The sequence below is a fragment of the Crocodylus porosus genome, unplaced genomic scaffold, assembly GCF_001723895.1.
Source record: "Crocodylus porosus isolate Cpor-Errol unplaced genomic scaffold, CroPor_comp1, whole genome shotgun sequence".
NCBI lineage: Eukaryota > Metazoa > Chordata > Crocodylia > Crocodylidae > Crocodylus > Crocodylus porosus.
This window is the reverse complement of record NW_017728950.1, coordinates 2,545,532-2,564,198: the sequence shown is the minus strand read 5'-3', so window position 1 is coordinate 2,564,198 and position 18,667 is coordinate 2,545,532. Positions and strand designations below refer to the sequence as shown.

The window sequence follows — 18,667 nt, the reverse complement described above, 5'->3', positions numbered from 1 at the left end:
TGTTGAGTCATCCAGTTCCTGCCCTGGTTCTCGCCCACCACGACTTGCTGTTAGGTTCAGTAGGGTGGTTCCTGGTCACGTTGCAGGGCTCCACCACCCCTTGCACCCCGGCCTCATGCCTCCTCAGGTGTCCTCTTTTAACAAATACCCCAGCTCCCTATCCCGAGGCCGGTCCCCTCACCGGCCCAGCCGACCCTTATCCTTGGGCTCCTCGTGCCCTAGGTGTTACAGGACCGGGTCCCGGCCAAGACGGGGTTTCCTCTACAGGCCCCCGACTGGACCTCCCCGGCTATACTTCTCGACGGACTCCTCCTCTAATGCGAGGAATAGGGAAAGCTAACACTAGGTCTTTAGCCCGGACCTTCCTAGGTCCCTTACAGGCAACCCTTCCCTTGGTCTTTGGCCACCGGTGGCCGACACTGGTCTATGCCCTACTGCGCGTCCTTGGTGCCCTCCCAGGCCAACACCCCAACCCCGGACCTGTAAGCCCAGCATGTTGCGGGTTTGCAGTCCCAGAACTCTTTGTCGCTGGATCCCTTGTCCTCCGGGCCTGTCTGCCGCTCCCCGCTTGTAGTACTGGGGCTGGCTGCCGCTGATATTCTCCCCTCCGCTTGGCCAGGCTGCAACTCCCCGCCGGGGTCCCGTCTCCCCTTCGAGCAGGTCTGCCGTTCGGCTACGGCTGCCGCTCTCCAACCCTTGGGCCGGGCGGATGGCAGCTTGCCTGGCCCCGGTGTCCCTTGACCCTCTTCTTGAGGGGTTTGGGGCCCATCCCCCTCCGGGGTCCTCACTCCCGGTGGGTGCGAGGTTACCTGCTCACTTCCCCCTGAGATCCTCTGCCTCGGCAGCAGAGAGGCTTCTCCCCGGATCCCGCCACCGTCCTTCCTCGGCGGCCGCTTTTATCACCGGCCTCTGACTGCCAGCACCGGCGCCGGCTTCCGGCCATGCCGGTGTAAACAAGCGGCGGATGTCCCGCTCGGGCCCCGCTGCTGCTGTGGGTAAGTCCCGTTCTGGCTCCCTGGGACAACCTTCATCATACACCCTTAGCAAGTCTGCAGATGACACCAAGATTGCGGGGGTAGGGGGGGGAGAGGGAAGGGAAGTAGTAAATATGCTGAAGGATAGGGCTAGGACTCAGAGACCCCTAGACAAATGGAAGACTTGTGATGGCTAGAAAATGATATTTAGAGATTTGCTTTTAAGAACTGGCTTGCAGGCAAGAGTACATACTGCATTAGAACAATGGTCTAAGGGAATGGCAAGGGTTAAATTGTTTCTAAAAGTTTGTTTGTGATAAAGTTTCTCATTTTCAGCCTTTGAGGCAGACGCTGTCTCCAAAGCTAACAGACAAACAGGCTACAAAATTGAAAACGTGCCCTGAAAACCTGTAACAGAAATAAGGAAACCTGCAGAATTGGTGATGGGTCACAGCGACCAACTGCAAAGCCCTTGGAATTTCAGGTTTTGGTTAAATGACCAAATTAAGATGTACGCGTGCGATTGGTTTGTGGGAACAAAGAATTATGCTGACAGAACAGAACATGGACAGTATGACAACCACAGTGAAACCAATCAATGTTACTTGGAAATGAAGAGTCATCAGGAAGAAAAGAATAAAAAGAGGCATTTTCAGAGCAGTGGGGGGATCCAGAGGCCATCATGGGCAGAGGGTGCAACACTGGCCTGTCTTACCCACCGCATCAGAGGTGGACCTCAGTCCTCAACATTCAAGACTGCTGACATTCAAGAAAGAACCACAGGATGATGCTCATGTGCCAGGCATACCATCCCTCTTTAAAAGCCTTAGGACTGGTAGATAAGTAGAACTGGGGAGTTACTTTGTTTGCTTTGCCTGCACTACTCTTATCTGCTATCAGTGTGTATCAGTAAAATTTGCCTATTATCAAATGGAAAGAGTTGTGGTCAGTCTAAGGGTTTGGGTCTGCCCAGAACAAGGTATCAGGACTGGGTCATAAAACCAGTGTCAACAGATTGGATAAAAAAAAAAAAAAAAAAATCCCAATCTCTCATGAGGTTCAGTAAGGATGAGTACAAAGTCCAGACAGGATGGAAAAATCCCATGCACTGGTACGGGCTGGGGACTCACTGGAAGAAAAGGACCTGGTGGTTACAGTGGACAATAAAGCTGAATGTGAACCAACAGTATACCCTTGTTACGAATAAGGCTAATAGCATACTGGGCTGCATTAGTAGGAGACTTGCCAGGAGACTGAGGGAAGCGATTATTCCCTTCTATTCGTCACTGGTGAGGACATAGAGTTCTATGTCCAGTTTTGGGGCCCCTACTAAAGAAAGGATGGGGACAAATTAGAGAGAGTCCAGTGGAGGGCAGTAAAAATGGTTTAGGGGGTTGGGGTACTTGATTTATGAGAGGCTAAGGGAACTGCGCTTATTTAGTCTGGAGAAGAGAAAATGGAGGAGGGGATTTAATAGCAGCCTTCAATTGCCTGAAGGGTGGTTGCAAAGAGGATGGAGTTTTTTCTGTCAGCTGCCACCACTGAGAACAGACTAGGAGCTCAAGTTGCAGCAAGGGAAGTTTAGTTTAGATAATAAGAAAAAAAACTCTCTCTCACTAGAAGGGTAGAAGCACTGGAACAGGTAACCCAGAGTGGTTGTGGAATCTCCATCCTTGGAGGTTTTTAAAACCTGCCTAGAAAAAGACTTGGCTGGGACAATATAGTTGGGATGGTCCTGCTTTGAGCAGGGGGTTGAACAGGTGACCTCCTGAGGGCCCTTCCAACCCTAATTTTCTATGATTTTAAGACAGAAAAACAAAACCAACTTAAAGGACATAGTGTTGATAAGGAAGCTGCCTAGAGGTACATACCAATAAGACTGGAGAGACTTTTGCCCTCAATAATACATTAGGTTAGTAGTTAGCCACAGTTCCTAATAGGCATGGAACCAAAAATCCAATCCTAACATTCAGTCACATGATACTGTTTTTAGAGTGAATAACAGAGTTTTAAGCACAAGAATAGGCAATGGCAACTAACACACACAAACACAAATGTATCTGTGCAAGTATGTGTCTGTGCTGGTATGCAAGAAACTTTGGAGATTTGTGAATATTTTCATCAAATTAAGTCCAAGTACTCATGAACAGCAGATAATAGGACACATCGCTTTTCTTCATGTTAAAAAAAAATCAAAATATTTGTAATATTTGCCTTGCATTTTCCAAATTTAAGCATGAGAAGAGCTGAGGAATAGAGAGCTGAGGAATAGCATTTGAAGTCCCTCATTTAACACTGTGTCCTAGAGCTATCATTGCATATACTGTAATTATTTGACAAGAAAAGAGTTGCAAGCTATCTTTACTCAAAGAAGTAAAATATTCTTTTATAATAACACATTGACCGGAGTCCTTTCTGAAAATATGGACTTTTACACATGCATGCATTAGTTCACATTATTACTTCAAAAAAGACCATGAATAGCATGAGAGGCCAAGTTGAAGCTGTCTCAAAAGCTGTAGAGTATGTCCAGATCTGACATATTACTTCATGTCTAAGACAGGTATTTATTTTCAGAACAACTTTGATCCATTCAAGTTCTTTTTACTAAAACCAAGTCACTGAAAGATCCATGACAGAAATAGCAGACAACTTACAAACCGCATTAAGTGACCCCTACAGCTCTTTTGGCCCATATTAAACCTTAAACACTTGAGGTTTGGTCTCCTTTTGTCTTGGCATGGGACAAATATTGTTCAAAACACAGGAGTACATATTCAAAAAAATGAGAAGAAAGAATCCAGGCAATTACAGGCCAGTGAGTTTCATCTAAATACTATTCAAAATTTCAGTACAAATTTGGAAGAAAAGAATAATCAAGGACATTGCACCCATCGGGCCTCGATCATTTGGTCCCATGCCGCTCAGCTCTGGATATGTAAGGCGATTCTTTGCTCCGTCCTTACGGTCTCAGGATGTCGGTGTCTCTCCCCAGGCGGTCTTACCCCCAATCCTGCCTGCCACAACTGTGATGATTCTTTCAGTGGAGGGGTCTGGCCACTGGGGTTCGTCTATCCAAGGCCTGAGGGCCGTGGTCTTCCGTGAGGCTCCAACCTCCCCTATACCTCGCCCTGAACCCAGTCACAATGGGCTTACCCTCCCTATACAAGATCCTAGCTCAGGTCTTGCTCAAGTTCCAAGATACCCATTAGGGGTCTACATGCCCATCTAGGTTCCCTATCTAACAGGACCTTCCTTAATGCCGGGAGCTCTTGGATTTCTGTTGTCCTACATCCCGCTCTTTTCCAAAAGCGGAAACAACAACGGAGAAAAAAATGGAAACTAACAATGAAAGTTATCTACAATGACCGTGATCCTATAATTATTACCGTCAGGCAGCTTAGTAATAGCGTGGCCTAAATCGTGCGGTCCCACCACCAGCTATTGCCTCTGTGTCACCTTCTTCCCCTTTTCCTTTTCTCTTAGTGTAAGATACATTAACCGACCTTTGATGTTCCTCCTAGCATGGACTATTGATTTTCCTCTGAAGGGTCATTGATTCTATTCTTAGCAGCATCAGCTGCTGTCGTGGCCGTTCGTCTCCCTCTTGGGAAGATCCCTGGGACCGGGCAAATGTCTTCAAGGACCCCTCTTGACCCAATGCCTTACGTCCCTTGGATCCCTTTCTACAGGGTTTTCTCACCAGAATACCTTACTCGCTCATCTGGTCTCTGGAGCCGCTTCCTGGGGTCCTATTTCAACATGCAGCCTGGCCACCTCCTTCTCCCTTGATCTGACAACGGCGTCCCTCTCTTGAGGATCTCTGGGGCAGCCTCCTATCCTGTGGGAGGTATTCTTGCCTGCTTCCTCCTCCGAGAGGGGTCCTGGGGATACTTCCCCGTGCTTCTTCTCAGCCTCCTCCCCTCTTCCATCTCACTAGCCCCTCTTCTTATTTTGCCATGCCAGGCCTCCTCCCTCCTCTCACCAGCTGGCCGCACTTTTTAAAAGACGCGGCTAACAAGCTACGCGGGTCCTGCCGCTGCTTCGAGTCCCGCCGCAGTTCCTGCTGCAGGTGAGGAGCTTTTGTTTGTTATCCCCTTTTCTGTGTTTCCCCTGGGTGTGCTGGCTCCCGGGGGTCCTCCTTGACCCTTCGGGGTCCATTTCTTGTATTTTCCCCGGGACAGACATAGAAAATAGAATGAAATGTAACACAGTTTTATCCAAGGTAGATCATGTCAGACTAACCTAATATCTTTCTCTGATAAGATAACTGTCTTCTCATAAAATGGAATTGCAGGGGACCTAATCTATCCAGATTTAAGCAAAGTGTCTGATATTGTGCCTCCCAAGAAATGGATAGGTTAGAGAATATGGAGATTAATACTATAATTGTAAGGCAGGTAAGGAACTACCTGATGGGGACACCACAACTAATTAGATTGAAAAAGGAGCTATCAGGATAGAGAGAGGCTGTTATTGGTTTTCTTTGGGGCTATATCTTGGTACCTGGTGTAATAGGGTGCATCTCCAAGGGTGGTTGTGCTGCCCCCTCATAGGGTTATGCCTACCCTTGCCCCTTTATCTGGCTCTTCTTCTACCTGCCACACCTTGGTGTTATGGTAGTATGATGTTTAGTAGGCTGCCTCTAGTGACCAGAGTCAAGCTGAGGGTGCTTTGCCTCCTTTCCTTGTTCCCCAGCTACTGACCCACCTGGGTAGGGGAGAGATGCCCTTTTCTATCCTGCTGTCTCCCTCTATCTTTGGCTGGGGCTCCAACCTGCTGGGTTCCAGCCTGCCTAACTTCACCCAGGGACTCTGGCCCCTCTGAGGCTTTGACCCCACTCTAGGGCCCCTGCCTGGCAGGGACAGCTGCCTACCACCCTCTCTGAGGCCACTGCAAAATCTTAGGAAAGCATTAACAACAACAACCACCACAGGGGGAAATCCATGAGGTACTGAGCACTCTACTCCGCAGCCTCCATAAACTCATCTGATAGCCACCCCAGCCCACCAAGTGTTACAACAAATGAGCAGAGAAAGAAGAAAAGCAACCCCCCTCTTGGCTCAACATAAACAATCCTTAGGAAGTCTTCAGGCCCCTCTTGGGCCGATATAAAAAGCCGCCAATCCTCTGGGTGCTCTCATTCCCCAGGACTCCTTCTGGATTAACATAGCACCTATTCTGGACTCCTTTAAGAAGTGTTTGGATGCTTATCTTGCTGGGATCCTTTGACCCTAGCCAACTTCCTGTCGCTGGGGCAGGGGGCTGCACTTGATGATCTTCTGAGGTCCCTTCCAGCGCTTATGTTTATGAAATCTGTGAACAGTCCTCAGACTTGTGGGTGCACTTAGTCTCTCCAAGGATCCTTCCTGGGCTAACATAAACAGTTCTGTGTTCACTGCACATGCACACATTCCCATTCTATCCACAGAAGCTCTTCCTCTTGGGCTGCAGTCCCTCTTGCTAGGCTTGCATTCATCCTTGTCTCCCTGGAGGACTCCAGCCCTTTCTGCTGCCAAGCACTGGTGCCCATATGCCCACCTCTGCCTTGAGGAAGGGTTTATATCCCAGTTAACCCCTCCTCCTCAGCTGACTGAACCTTCCACCTGCTTGACCCAGGTGCTCACCCAGGTTGACTGTGACCTACTTAACCCAGGTTTGCTGGACACTGGTATCTCTACTTCTCTGGCTGGGTTGTTAGTGCTCTCCCCCCCTCTACAGGCTGTCAGTGCTCTCCCTTCAAGACATAAAAATTACAAAATGAAAAATGTTGAGGTACAGTTTGTAGTAGTAGAAGCTTTGTAATACTACTACTAATACTAATATTACATTACTTACCGTATTGGTAGAGTAAAAAAAAAAAGAAGACATTCATACCTTCTTCATTGCTTGCTTACAGCTTTAGTGTAGCAGAAAGAGTGAAAGGTTTTTCTTGACAAAGCAACATCTTTGCTTTTTCACACATCAGTCAGTTCCTCTCCTCAGCCACATGTGAAGCTGCACTGAACAACTGTTCGCTCTCAACACTGCTACAGGGGACAAAGAGAAACTTCTGTGCAGCTTCAGCCAAAATAGGAAATCGGCCTTTGTTGCCCTCCCAGTATATCAGGTTTTTTGCATTATTTGGTAATGTGAGCTCACTCAGGTAGCTTTGTTTCTGAAGCATTTTACTGCTTTTTACCCTCCCCCCCCCCAGCTTCTACCCCACAGGTATCTTCCCTCCAATATCTCATCATACATTGAACACAGGGTGTTCAGTTTTGTAGTGCTATCATTTCCTTCCTTTGCTTTTTGTGACGGGTTCTGTCTCTTCTGTGTCATTCCTGTTGGCTTGCATATTTTCAGGTGCATCACCAACATTTACGTAGCCAGGAGCGTTTTGCTAGCATCAGTAAAGTACCTGTCCCTGTATCTTGGATCCAGCCATGTTGCCATACTGTAGAGAGGTTCTGATTCAATTTCAGCAAAGCACATTTCCACAGCTTCCAGCAAAGTGACTTTCATAGTTTTAATCCCATAGCCTGAATCTGTAACTCTGCTCAAAAGCCTTTTCACAGCCACAGTGGATGGGATGATATCAGAAGTAGAGGCCTAGGATGAACTCAGTTCACAAATCAGTTCTTCAAAAAGGTGCTAGAACCATCACTACTTTTTCTATCACCCTCCACTGATATATGGTGAGAGTTGCAGGGATTTCATAATCAGCTGCAAGCATTCCAAGCACACATTTCTGTTCCAAAAGCTTTGCAACATGTAGTAAGTGCTGTTCCATCTTGTATGTAGGTCCTGCTCTAACCTCTTGAAAGGCATTCTGAGCTCAGTCTGCACCCACTGAAGATAAGAATAGGCCAACAGTTGTGTGGTTGAAGTGCCCAATGATTTTTTTGCCCGATAGCCAGTAGGTCAGACATACTACACTGTGATAACATCTCTTTGTTCACGATTAGCACTACACAAGGTAAGGTTGGCAAACCGGAGTCTCGTGTCACCTTTGCTATGTTTCTTGCATTATCCCTGATAATGGCATGAACTTTTGTCCTCAGAATTTTCCATGCTGCAAACATCTTGTCAGATGTCATTGAAATAGCCTCAGCCCTATGGAAACCAGTGAACTCCTGGGCCTGTAGTACTACCCTCTGTAAATTGTAATGTATGTCTATCCATTGTGCGGTTAAAATTCAGCATTGACATAAGTGACATAGCAGAGCGCCAAATATCAGTCACGAAGCCAAGTGCTGATACAAGATCATCTTCAGCCAGCATCTGTATGCATTTTAAAATGACACTGTACAGCTCTGGCAGCACAGTCTCAGCTATAAACTTTCTGCTGGGTAGTGTGTAATGAGGCATTCAGTGAGACAGCAGAATCCAGTATATTCTACAATGGAAAATGGCTGATCATCCAGGGCTTTAAATTCCACTAAATGGTTAGTAAATTCTTTATCCCTGGCATCTCCACTTCCAAATTTCTGTGAGTGTTGTAGTACTTTGGCGCAGCTTTTTCCTGCCTTGCTTCTTTCTTTTCTGTAGCCATCTTTGGAAATTGTTGTATTCAGTAGCACGGTAAATCTTGAGGTGCTATATTAAGTTCATTGTCTTAAAATCTTTACTAGTGTTGCCTCCACGTGAACTATTCGCAGGACATACTTTACAATCAGCTGTTCTGTTGTCCCTTTCAGACACTCTTCCAAAATTCCGTATTGCGCTCCTTTGAGATATATTTACAGCTGATAGAGATCACATGGTGTACACCACAGCAAATATCCAGGTTTCCCTCGCCAACTGTGGGCATTAGGTTCCTGAAAGTTCCTATGGTTGGCAAAACGGTGGTGGGTAAGACAAAAGGCTTGTGGGGAAAATGGGGTTAGGGACTTGAATTTGTATAATAAAGGAACATACAAATCATTTTTATTTACCTTTTAATAGGTTAAAAAAAGTTTTACTGTTGAGTAGTGGGTCTTTTAAAGAAACCTTAGCACTTTCTAGTGTACCACTCGCAACCCTAATAGTAGCCTCGCTTTTCTTAATGGTTCTCACAGTGGATTCATTCATGCCAAAATGCCTCCCTACATTAGCCCACTCTATCCACATGCTAGATGATTCAACAACTCCAATTTTGTTTCCAAGGACATCACTTTCCTTGCCCTCTTCACAATTTGCTCACCTTCACCACTCACTTGCTTAGAGGCCAAGATTAAGGACAATATACAAAAATCAAAAAAATAAATCAGGAGAAAAAATGCAAAGCACCTGTGACTGGATGTTAACAGCGTGAAGCACAATGCAAAACTGAGTGTGTGTGAGGAGATGGGAGTGCCATGGCTGGCTACCAAGAGCACAGGTGATTTGAAATGGCAAGTGGCAGGCTGATGCATGGCCACAGAAAATGGTGGTTACTCAAAACTCTATACTGTGGTAGCCAAAATGGTATATAGAATATTAAGCATGAATACTCAAAACCGTGGTTGGCAAGGGAAACCTGTATTTTTGTCTCACAATTTATGCATCCACATACCAGAAGGCATAATTATCAGTAAACATTATCAGCTACAACAATCAAAAAAAGCCAATGGCCAATAACATCATTTCTCCTTTTGTTGGTACCAAACTGATACCCAACCGATATATCAGTGCACCCCTAGAACCAAATATAGTATTGTACCCCTAGGAAATCATCTCAAGAATATTTGTCATCATTTTGGGATGAGGAGATGGGAGATGAGCGGAATGTATATATATCTGTTGATCACTGGCAGCTTTTGTTTATTCTATGACACAGCCTTAAAAAAAGTTAAATATGCTTTCAGGATGTATCAGATTAGGTATTTTTATTAAAGACAGGAACATCATTATCCAAAGTGTTGACATTCAGTGACTGTAGAATGATTGTTCATTTAGAATATTGCCATCTACAGTTTGGTCACCGATGTTCAAAAAAATTAATTTAAACTGGAATAGGTGCAGAGAAGAGCTCTTATTAGGAAAATGTGCAGAGAAGGACTGTAATCAGAAAAATGAAGAGTCTATCTTATAACAGAGTAAATCAGCTGTAATTGCATAGTGCTTGGCAAAAGTATATATCAAGGTTTGTGTTGCTATCCTGCAGGTTTCACTTATGGAGACATTGTACAGGCAAGCTTTCAATGTGGTCTGAACTCAGGTAGAATGGGCCCAAATTCTGGAGTGCAGCTCCATGGAGAACAGTAGTCTCAAAGTATAAATTAATGCAGTCTGATATCCAGTTAGATGATCTCTGTGATGGTATTGTTGTGCCTTAAGTTCTTTCAAGTAACGAGACAATTAACTGAACGATTCAGAAAGGCTTATATAATAAGCTAAACTTCCCTTGCTGTTGGGCAAGCATTATTTAATCTGAAGATTAAGGTTTGAGAATAGTGTAAATTAATCTCCTGATTAAGGTGTAATTCACAGACCTTCCACAGAAATATAATGTGGGTCCTCAAGGTTACTTTATAGATGGTGTTATGGTGGATCAACTATGAAGGTTCACAACTTGTCAACTCTTGATGAGGTAAGCTCCATCAGAAATATCATCATCATAGACAGGCGGAGTATCAGCTGAAATGGCTGCCCTATGGGAGATGAAAAGACCAAGTTCAGGTCCCAGTGTGGGATAGGGTCTATAACATGAAATCTGAGGGCAGGTAGGTGACAAAACACAAGCCAACCCTCAATCAGAAGATATTTCATCAAGACAGCTGCTAGATGAAGCTAGACTGAGCTCATGGTCACAGAAGCATGCTTGCGCTCAAACAGGTAATAAGAAATGTTCTTTGTTCAACACCAGCTAGAGAACCTAATTCATTTCACCAGCTAGATACATCTGGTAGAGTTCTTTCAGCTATGGATGAGAATGTCTCTGACTTGAACAGAATACTCTTGCTGTGCTCCCAAAAGCTTTTCAACATACAAGGGATTAATGAAGTACAGGTCTAAGTGAACTAACTGCTCTCCTCCCTTGGGTGTCTGGAACAGAAGTAAAACCTAGAGACCTCTTTATCCCCTGACAGCTATGGAAGTCCCTACTACCAGAATTGCCTTGGCCACATATAGGCAAATAAAATCATGTAACTTGAATCTGAGCATCTGACATGACTGACAAACTATTTTGGTCTATCGATAAGGTGGGGTGGTGGTGAAGCTGCAACACTGTTTACTCTCTGCCTTTCACTGCTCCATTTTCACAGAATTTCACCTAAAGGGAGCTAAGTGATAGTAACTGTCATGCTCCCTACAGAGGCTGTGATCATGGACAGGCTTTATACAGGCTATAAAAGTAAAAATTCATTATTCCCTCCTCTGCCCTATGTGTGCTTATATAAGGACAAGCTACAGTCTAGCCCCAAATTTTTCATCTGCAAATCACCTGAACAACTACTTTTACATTCCACATGCTACCTTTCAGTTGGTAAGGATTTTATATGCATCTTCCTCTCTGTTTTAAGTGCACTGCCAAAGCCCTGTTACTAAATGTCAAATATCTTCTGGTGGAATGGCACATTAGCAGTTGAGTTTTAGGGTAACCAATAATAGCTGTAATAGACATGATCACTAGTCTGAATGAGATGGCAATTAACTTTATGAAATGTGTAAAGTACCAAATATATTTGATCACAAAAGGCATTGAGAAAGAGAACTTTTATTACTCTGCCGTTCTCTAACAGGTCCATCAATTATACTTTTTAAAAATTGTTGTCTGATAAATCACCATATACCAGGGAAAACCTTCATGGCCTTTTTGTTATGAATTTATGATCATAAATGATTAAACATGAGGAATACTTCTGGATTTATCTCCTTCCTGTATTTTCTCAGCTTCATGCTTTTAATCTCCTTCATCACTGATTTGCTGGGCTGGAGCCTGAACTCTACCTCCATCCTTTTAATGCTGCTCTTGTGGCACAAAGGTGACAAAGCATTTCCCTCGTAGGGTAGCTTGGGATTTCTTTATAGTTAAGGGAGTCCTTAGGTAGCACACTTGTGTAGATGGCTGCGGAGATCCCACTACCCAGCCTCCCTAGGTGCAACTGGACTGACTCCTGGAGTACCCCAAGGTAAGCTCTACCTGCTATACGTAAGAGCAGCAGCTCCAAGCTATTTGAAAGTTTGCCAGGGGACCAAAGATTTGTCTTGATTCCAAGGATGTCCATGCCAGATTTTATCCCAATTAATTCTCAGCTGAATCTAAGGACTTGGGGCACCAAATATAATGCAGTTGTGCAGGCAGAAATAAGACATACAAAGAAAAACTCACGCATATATAAAATGCAGTTACTTTTCTTCCTCTATTGTGTGTACAGAGGCTGTGTGTTGCTCTAGCAACAGCCAACCTTGAATATAACAAGTTGGGGTTCTTTTAATTGACTTCCAAGTCACAATCCAAGGTTTCCAAAATATACATTGTCCTGCTCCAAGTTAACAAGATGACCCATTTTACCTCATTTGGTCCCTGGGTTCCCATGGCTGGAAGACTGAAGTCATCATCCACAAAGGTGAGCCTTTTAAAATGGAGAAAGCTAAACATTTATAGCAATTGATCCATGAATCAGGAATATGCCCCTGGAAGGACTCTGTATGCCCTTTATGCCTGTATTCCTTTAGCTTGAATTCTGTTTTGAATTACTGAACCAATTCAAACCAAAGTACTTCCAGGTTCGGTTCAAACCAAAGGCTGATGTTAGACCTGGTGCTTTTTGTTTCTCCAGCTAGTTCCCTCCTAAATATAAACACCTGTCACTACTTCATTTCACATTCTGTATATGTCTGAAATTTACTCTGTCACATGTACGCAGTTCATTCACCCCAAGAGAGCTGTTACAGGATCAAAAATGATGAATTTGCTAGTGTGGCCTGTTGCCTAAGCCTGGGCAGGACTGTGCCCTGCCTTTGCTTGGGTGTGCAAGGAAGAGACTGTGCAGAAAGCCAACTCCTAAAATCATTCTCTGTCTTTCCCTGAGCAAAAGTGCTGCTCTGAACCAACGCTGACATGCAGTAACCTCACAATCACCATCTCACTGCGCCATGCATGCTAAACCCAACTCCAAGTAATCACATTGGCTGTGTTCCCAGAGACACAGGTGCAAAGTTTCTTGTATCCCCACTGAGACGCTTCTTAGACTGCTGTACCGTTCAGCCTTACCCACTTGTGATGTCTGCTTTGTATTTCATACAGAAAAAATTGCCCAGGTATTCTATAAAGTCCTTTTTTTCTTCTATATTCTAATTTTTTTTGTTACCATGTCTGACAGCATCTATACAAACAAATCTAGAAATACAGAGTTCATTGCAAGAGTTGGTTGACATCCCAATGAAATCCAAATCTGGCTCATTTAAAAAAAAAAAAATTATAAATCCACCGGTGAAAGTACAAAACAAAAATCAGCTGCTGGGATGATTAGGGAAGGAACAGAACTTAAATTGTGAAGTGACCATTGTTGTATTTACTGTACTCAGTTCTCAGTTAAGGCTTTTGTCTAAAATTTAGGTTTTGACAGTTTTCCTAAGGGCAAGAACCTGCTTTTATTAAACCATTTTCCTGGTTGTCAAAATAGGATTTGTGGTGTCAGTACTCCATGATGACTAAAATATATGAAATGCAGAGCGACTTTGTCAGGTACAAAAGAAAACTGCTCTTTTTTGAACTTCTCTCTCTTCTATTAACTTGAAAAGACAGTAACAAGGATTTTTTAATTAAAAAAAAAATACCGTGCCAGCCTGTGCACCCAAAGAAATAAAGCATATGAGAAGCACCTGGCAATTTTGAACCACAGGCTTGAGTAAAGGAAGAAAGTGGGCCTTGATGAAAAACAAGATTCATGAGCGCCATATGGGGATCCTGTAATATTCAGCCCCCTCAGTTGAAGCCTAAATTAAACAACAGCTGTGAGTAGGGGACACTGCAGTAATGTGTGGGAGACGGTATTGCTAGGAATATTAATAATTAACAGCTCTTAAGTGGGCATTTCTGGATGAGATGGAAGCTACGTTACCCCAGCCCACGTTCATGGTGCTTATGCTGGAAAGAGTACCTGCTATTGTAATTAAATAAGTGTAGCAGAGGGAATTTTCCCTTCACTGTCTCTGTAGAGGATTTTTTCCCCCCTTTAAGACCCCCTTTAAAGTCTGCCAGAAACCAGAATTCCAACAGTGCAAGTCTTTCCCCTTCCCAGCATGGGTCAGCATTAGGAGAGGCATAATTGAGTCCTCACAGTATTACAAGCAAAAGTTCATCTGGGATCTGATCCAAAGCCCTTTGAAGTTAATGGAAAGAATCCCACTGATTTCAGTGAGACTTTGCTCAGTCCCTTCACTGTCTTGAAACAAGGTTTTTAATTCTTCCTCTTCAGAACTTTCATTTGCAATAAAAAAAAAAGAAAGGAAAGCTTTTAAGTGAAGTACTTTTGGGGTCACCATGTCGGTCCAGATGTAACGTATGCAATGCCAGACTGATTTTCTAGTACCTCTACTAGCCTGAGCACTAGGCCTGTATGAATAGGGAAGTATTCGATTCTGATTCAGCCGATTCAAAGGACAATGATTTGATTTGGAGATTCAGATCACTATCCTGAATCAATTCGGCCAAATCAGCTTCAGAAGATTGGGTGCTGAGTCGGAGAGATTTGGTGATTCAGATTGGCTGGGGAGAGGCAGGCATAGCCGAGCAGGTTCTCCCCTGCTTCCTCTGGCTGTGCCTGCCTTTCCCCAGGTGGGGGGAGCTGCAGGAGAAGTCCCCATGGCTGTCCTGCCTGGCCCCATCCCCCACCTGGTCCCAGCCTCATCCCAGAACTTTAAAAAAAAAAAAAAAGCCCCACACTCACCGGTTGCTGGAGCTGCGATTGGGGTCTCTAGTGCTTGTGGCAGAGCCCCCGCGCAGCGCAGAACAGTGGGGAGCAGTGGAGATCGTTCCCCCCGCTCGATACCTGTGTGGCAGCAGCCCCATGGCATGGATGCAGCATCACTTGGCAAGGCACTGCACGCTGCCTGGGAGCTGGAGCCACTAGGGTCAAGTGGTGCTGGGCTCTGGCTGACTGCTGGAGCCACCCCAGCTCCCAGACAGTGCGCAGCATCCTCCCGAGCAGTGCTGCACCTGTGCAATGTGACAGATGCTGCATGGGTGCCAAGTAGGGGATGCAATCCTTGTTGCCCCCCACTGCTTTGGGCTGTGTTGGGGGCTTTGTTTTGAGCCCTCAGAGGCCCCAGTCACTGATCTGGTGAGTACGGGGCTTTTATTTATTTATTTTAAAGTGCCAGGAGGCTTGTCTGGGCTGGATGGGGCCGGGCAGGACAGCCATGGGATCTTCGTCCATGGCTCCTCTGGCTGTGCCTGCCCCTGCCCTGTTTCTGGTTGCCCAGCTGGCACAGGGAGCACACGATACAGACACAGCAGCACTGAGAGTGGGGGCTATGCTCTGCTGCCACCTGCCCTCTTCCACCCAGAGCGAGCCACGCCCGCATCCTGCCCCCTCCCCCAGTTGGCCAAGCAGCAACAGGGCAGAGACCCCACTCCCAGCACCGTCATGCCCACACCCTACGCCCCCCGCCCCGGCTGGGCAGCTTGTTCCAGCCCCAATCTCTCCCTCCCCCGTGCCCTTTCCCTCCCCCTGACCCCAACAGACTTACCAGTTGGAGGCAGCTGTCAGCTGCCTGTTTAGTCTATGGCCAAATCTCCAAATCAGCTGAAGCTTTTCTGAAGCTTCTCCAGATCAGCTTGGATGCTTTGAATTGATTCATAGCTTTTACTTGGTCTCCCAATTTGATTTCGATTTGGAGATTCAGTCCCCAAATCAAGCCGAATCTCAATTTCGAATCTGCTACTGAAGCTTTGCACAGCCCTACTGAGCATATCTACATAGGTGCCTTAATGCATATTAACCTATTTTAAGGCATATTAAGCATCACTTAAAAATCATGGGTAACTGTACACAAGCATGGAGGCTGCTCTTACATTCTGTAAACACAATGCATCAAAGCAGACTCTATTAATCAAGTGTGCTAGAGCATGGTAATTACTGCTTCTCTAGCAGCCCTCCTGTGCATCAGGTATTAGCATCCCCATGATTAAAAATGGCAGTGGGGATGCCTGAACTAAAGCTTGAAGAAGTGTTAGTTCAAGCACCCCTGCCACCATTTTTAAGTGTGGGGACACTGATACATGAGACATTGTAGCACTTTAATCAGAGCAGCTCTTGGGGCCTCTCTAATCAAAGTGCTGCCCCCTGCCCCTCAACCTCTGGATCATGTGTAAAAGTGCCCCATGCTCTTTAGTTAATGTGCATTAAGACAGGTTAATGCACATTTCCTTAGTACCTCACAATGGACATACTAGATTTAATTATTATTATCTAAGGTGCATTAATGCACATGTAGACAACCCCCCGCCCCCCGGAGTAGTAAGTTGCAAGAGCAGAGACCCTCAATGCCAGGGGCAGCAGAAGAGAGCCTATACAAGTGATACATTAATCATTCCTCGAAACAGATTAGAAAGCTGTTGAATGACTTAAAACCTGAAGAAGAATCCCTTCCCAGATAGCAGAGAAAACACATGTAAGAGTGGGTGTGGGGTGAGGTGAGGAAAGAGAAGAAGGAATACTGATAGGTAAGTACAATTTAGGTGAGATGAACCTGGTAAACAAACTAGAAAATAATTTGATTTATAGCAGAAAAGAGAAAAAAACAAAGGAATGCAATAAAGAAAGGAAAGAAGGATTCGTGCTTGAGAGACTAAGAATAGAGGTAGAACACCATCATGGGGGAAAAAATGCAATTTTTTGTTAAACCAGAAGACTTTTTGTTTCAGAGGGAACCAGAGGGAGAGAAGGTGGTGTAGTTTAGAGAAGCTAATCAATACAACAATCACAGAATGAGTTAAAAGATTGCACTGCAGAGGCTGAGAGCACATTCAACAGGGGAAAAAAGAAAAAACCCCAACCTCTTTAGATGAGGCACTATGGAAAGACAGTGATAAGGATTCCAGTTCTTACAATAGCAAAGCAAGATCTTTGATGATAAATGGTAATAAGAAGGGAGGAACCATTCTACTCACAGCTCTGTTTATAGCCCTCCTAATCAAAGTTGAGTACAGTAAAAGCTGTGTTATCCAGCACTTTACCATCCAGAATTCCCTATCAACAGGCATCTATCAGAGACACCATCTTGCTATACTATTAACTTTATTATTCCTTATATCATAGTTAAAATATTTAAAATTAAAATAGTTAAAATATTAAAAGTTGTTATATCATAGTTAAAATGTTATTTTAAAAGTTATTATATCACAGTTAAAATGAAGGTTTAGTTTCTTTCTTGGGGGAAAAAACCTCTCAGATAACTGGCATATTTGATTAACCGACACACCCCATTCCCCATGGATGCCAGTTAACAGAGCTTTTACTGTACTTTGACAGGACGTGCATTAGACGGTTGTTGTTTTTAAAGAAAAGAATTAAAACTTTTTGGAGACATGTTGTGTCTCCATAATTTTTGGCTCTATTTTACAAGTTTCTCTATTCTAAGAGGTTTATTCCTGAACATCTATAACGTGTAAGTTTAGAGTCCGGTCTTAGTCAATGAGGCCAACTGAAATAACGTGCATAATATAAAAGTATTTTTAGCCACAAGTTATTTGACGTTCTTTAAATTTTAGACTGCACACGATATAAAAATGGGTTAACCACAATGTTTTCCTTAATTCTCACGTGGATGAGATGCTTCTTAATACAATCACAGATCAAGGGAGATTTTTAAAAATGAAACAAATATGCTTTTTATATTGTTTCCTATGGTCTTTCTTTCTGACCCGCTACATGGGGCTGAACGTGTTCAAGTCAGTGGGTCCAGATGCTCTCCACCCCAGGATGTTGAGGGAGCTAGCTGGGGTTATTGCAGGGCCCTTGGCACGGCTTTACAAGCACTCGTGGTGCTCCGGCCAGGTGCCGGATGACTGGAGGATGGCTAACGTGGTCCCCATCTTCAAAAAAGGGAAGAGAGAGAGGACCAGGGCAACTATAGGCCCGTCAGTCTTACCTCTATCCTTGGGAAACTCTTTGAGAAGATCCTCAAGGAGCACATCTGTGATGGGCCAGCTTCAGGGATGATGCTCAAGGGCAACCAGCACGGTTTCGTTAGGGTCAGGGCAGGTCATGTCAGACCAACCTGATTGCCTTTTATGATCAGGTCATAAAGGCAATGGATGCAGGTGTCACTGTGGACATAGTCTTTCTAGACTTTGACACCATCTCCCACCCCATCCTCATTAAAAAACTAGGCGACTGTGGCATTGATGCCTACACTGTCAGATGGATTGCAGACTGGCTGAAGGGTCGTACTCAGAAGGTGGTGGTGGACGGGTCACTTTCGACCTGGGGGGAAGTGGGCAGCGGAGTCTCCCAGGGCTCGGTCCTGGGGCCTGCGCTGTTCAATTTCTTCATCAGCGATTTGGACAACAGGGCGAATTACAACCTGTTTAAATTCGCTGATGATACCAAAATTTGGGGTGAGGTGAGCACGCTAGTAGGGAGGGAAAGACTGCAACAAGACCTCAATAGGTTACAGGAGTGGGCTGACATAAACAGGATGCGTTTCAATACTGACAAGTGCAGGGTGCTGCACTTGGGCAGTAGAAACCAGCAGCACACTTATAGAATGGGAAACTCCCTTCTTGAGAGCACAGAGGC

General features: G+C 44.7%; 1 long non-coding RNA gene across 1 annotated transcript in view; it reads left to right on the top strand.

The window, feature by feature from the left end:
* Window positions 1-334: 334 nt before the first annotated feature.
* The window catches only part of LOC109323766, a 21,091-nt gene continuing 2,758 nt past the window's right edge, over window positions 335-18,667 (top strand). The window contains exons 1-2 of the long non-coding RNA XR_002104753.1: window positions 335-346; window positions 9,792-9,796. This is a non-coding gene — a long non-coding RNA (uncharacterized LOC109323766). The remainder of the gene's footprint in view (window positions 347-9,791; window positions 9,797-18,667) is intronic.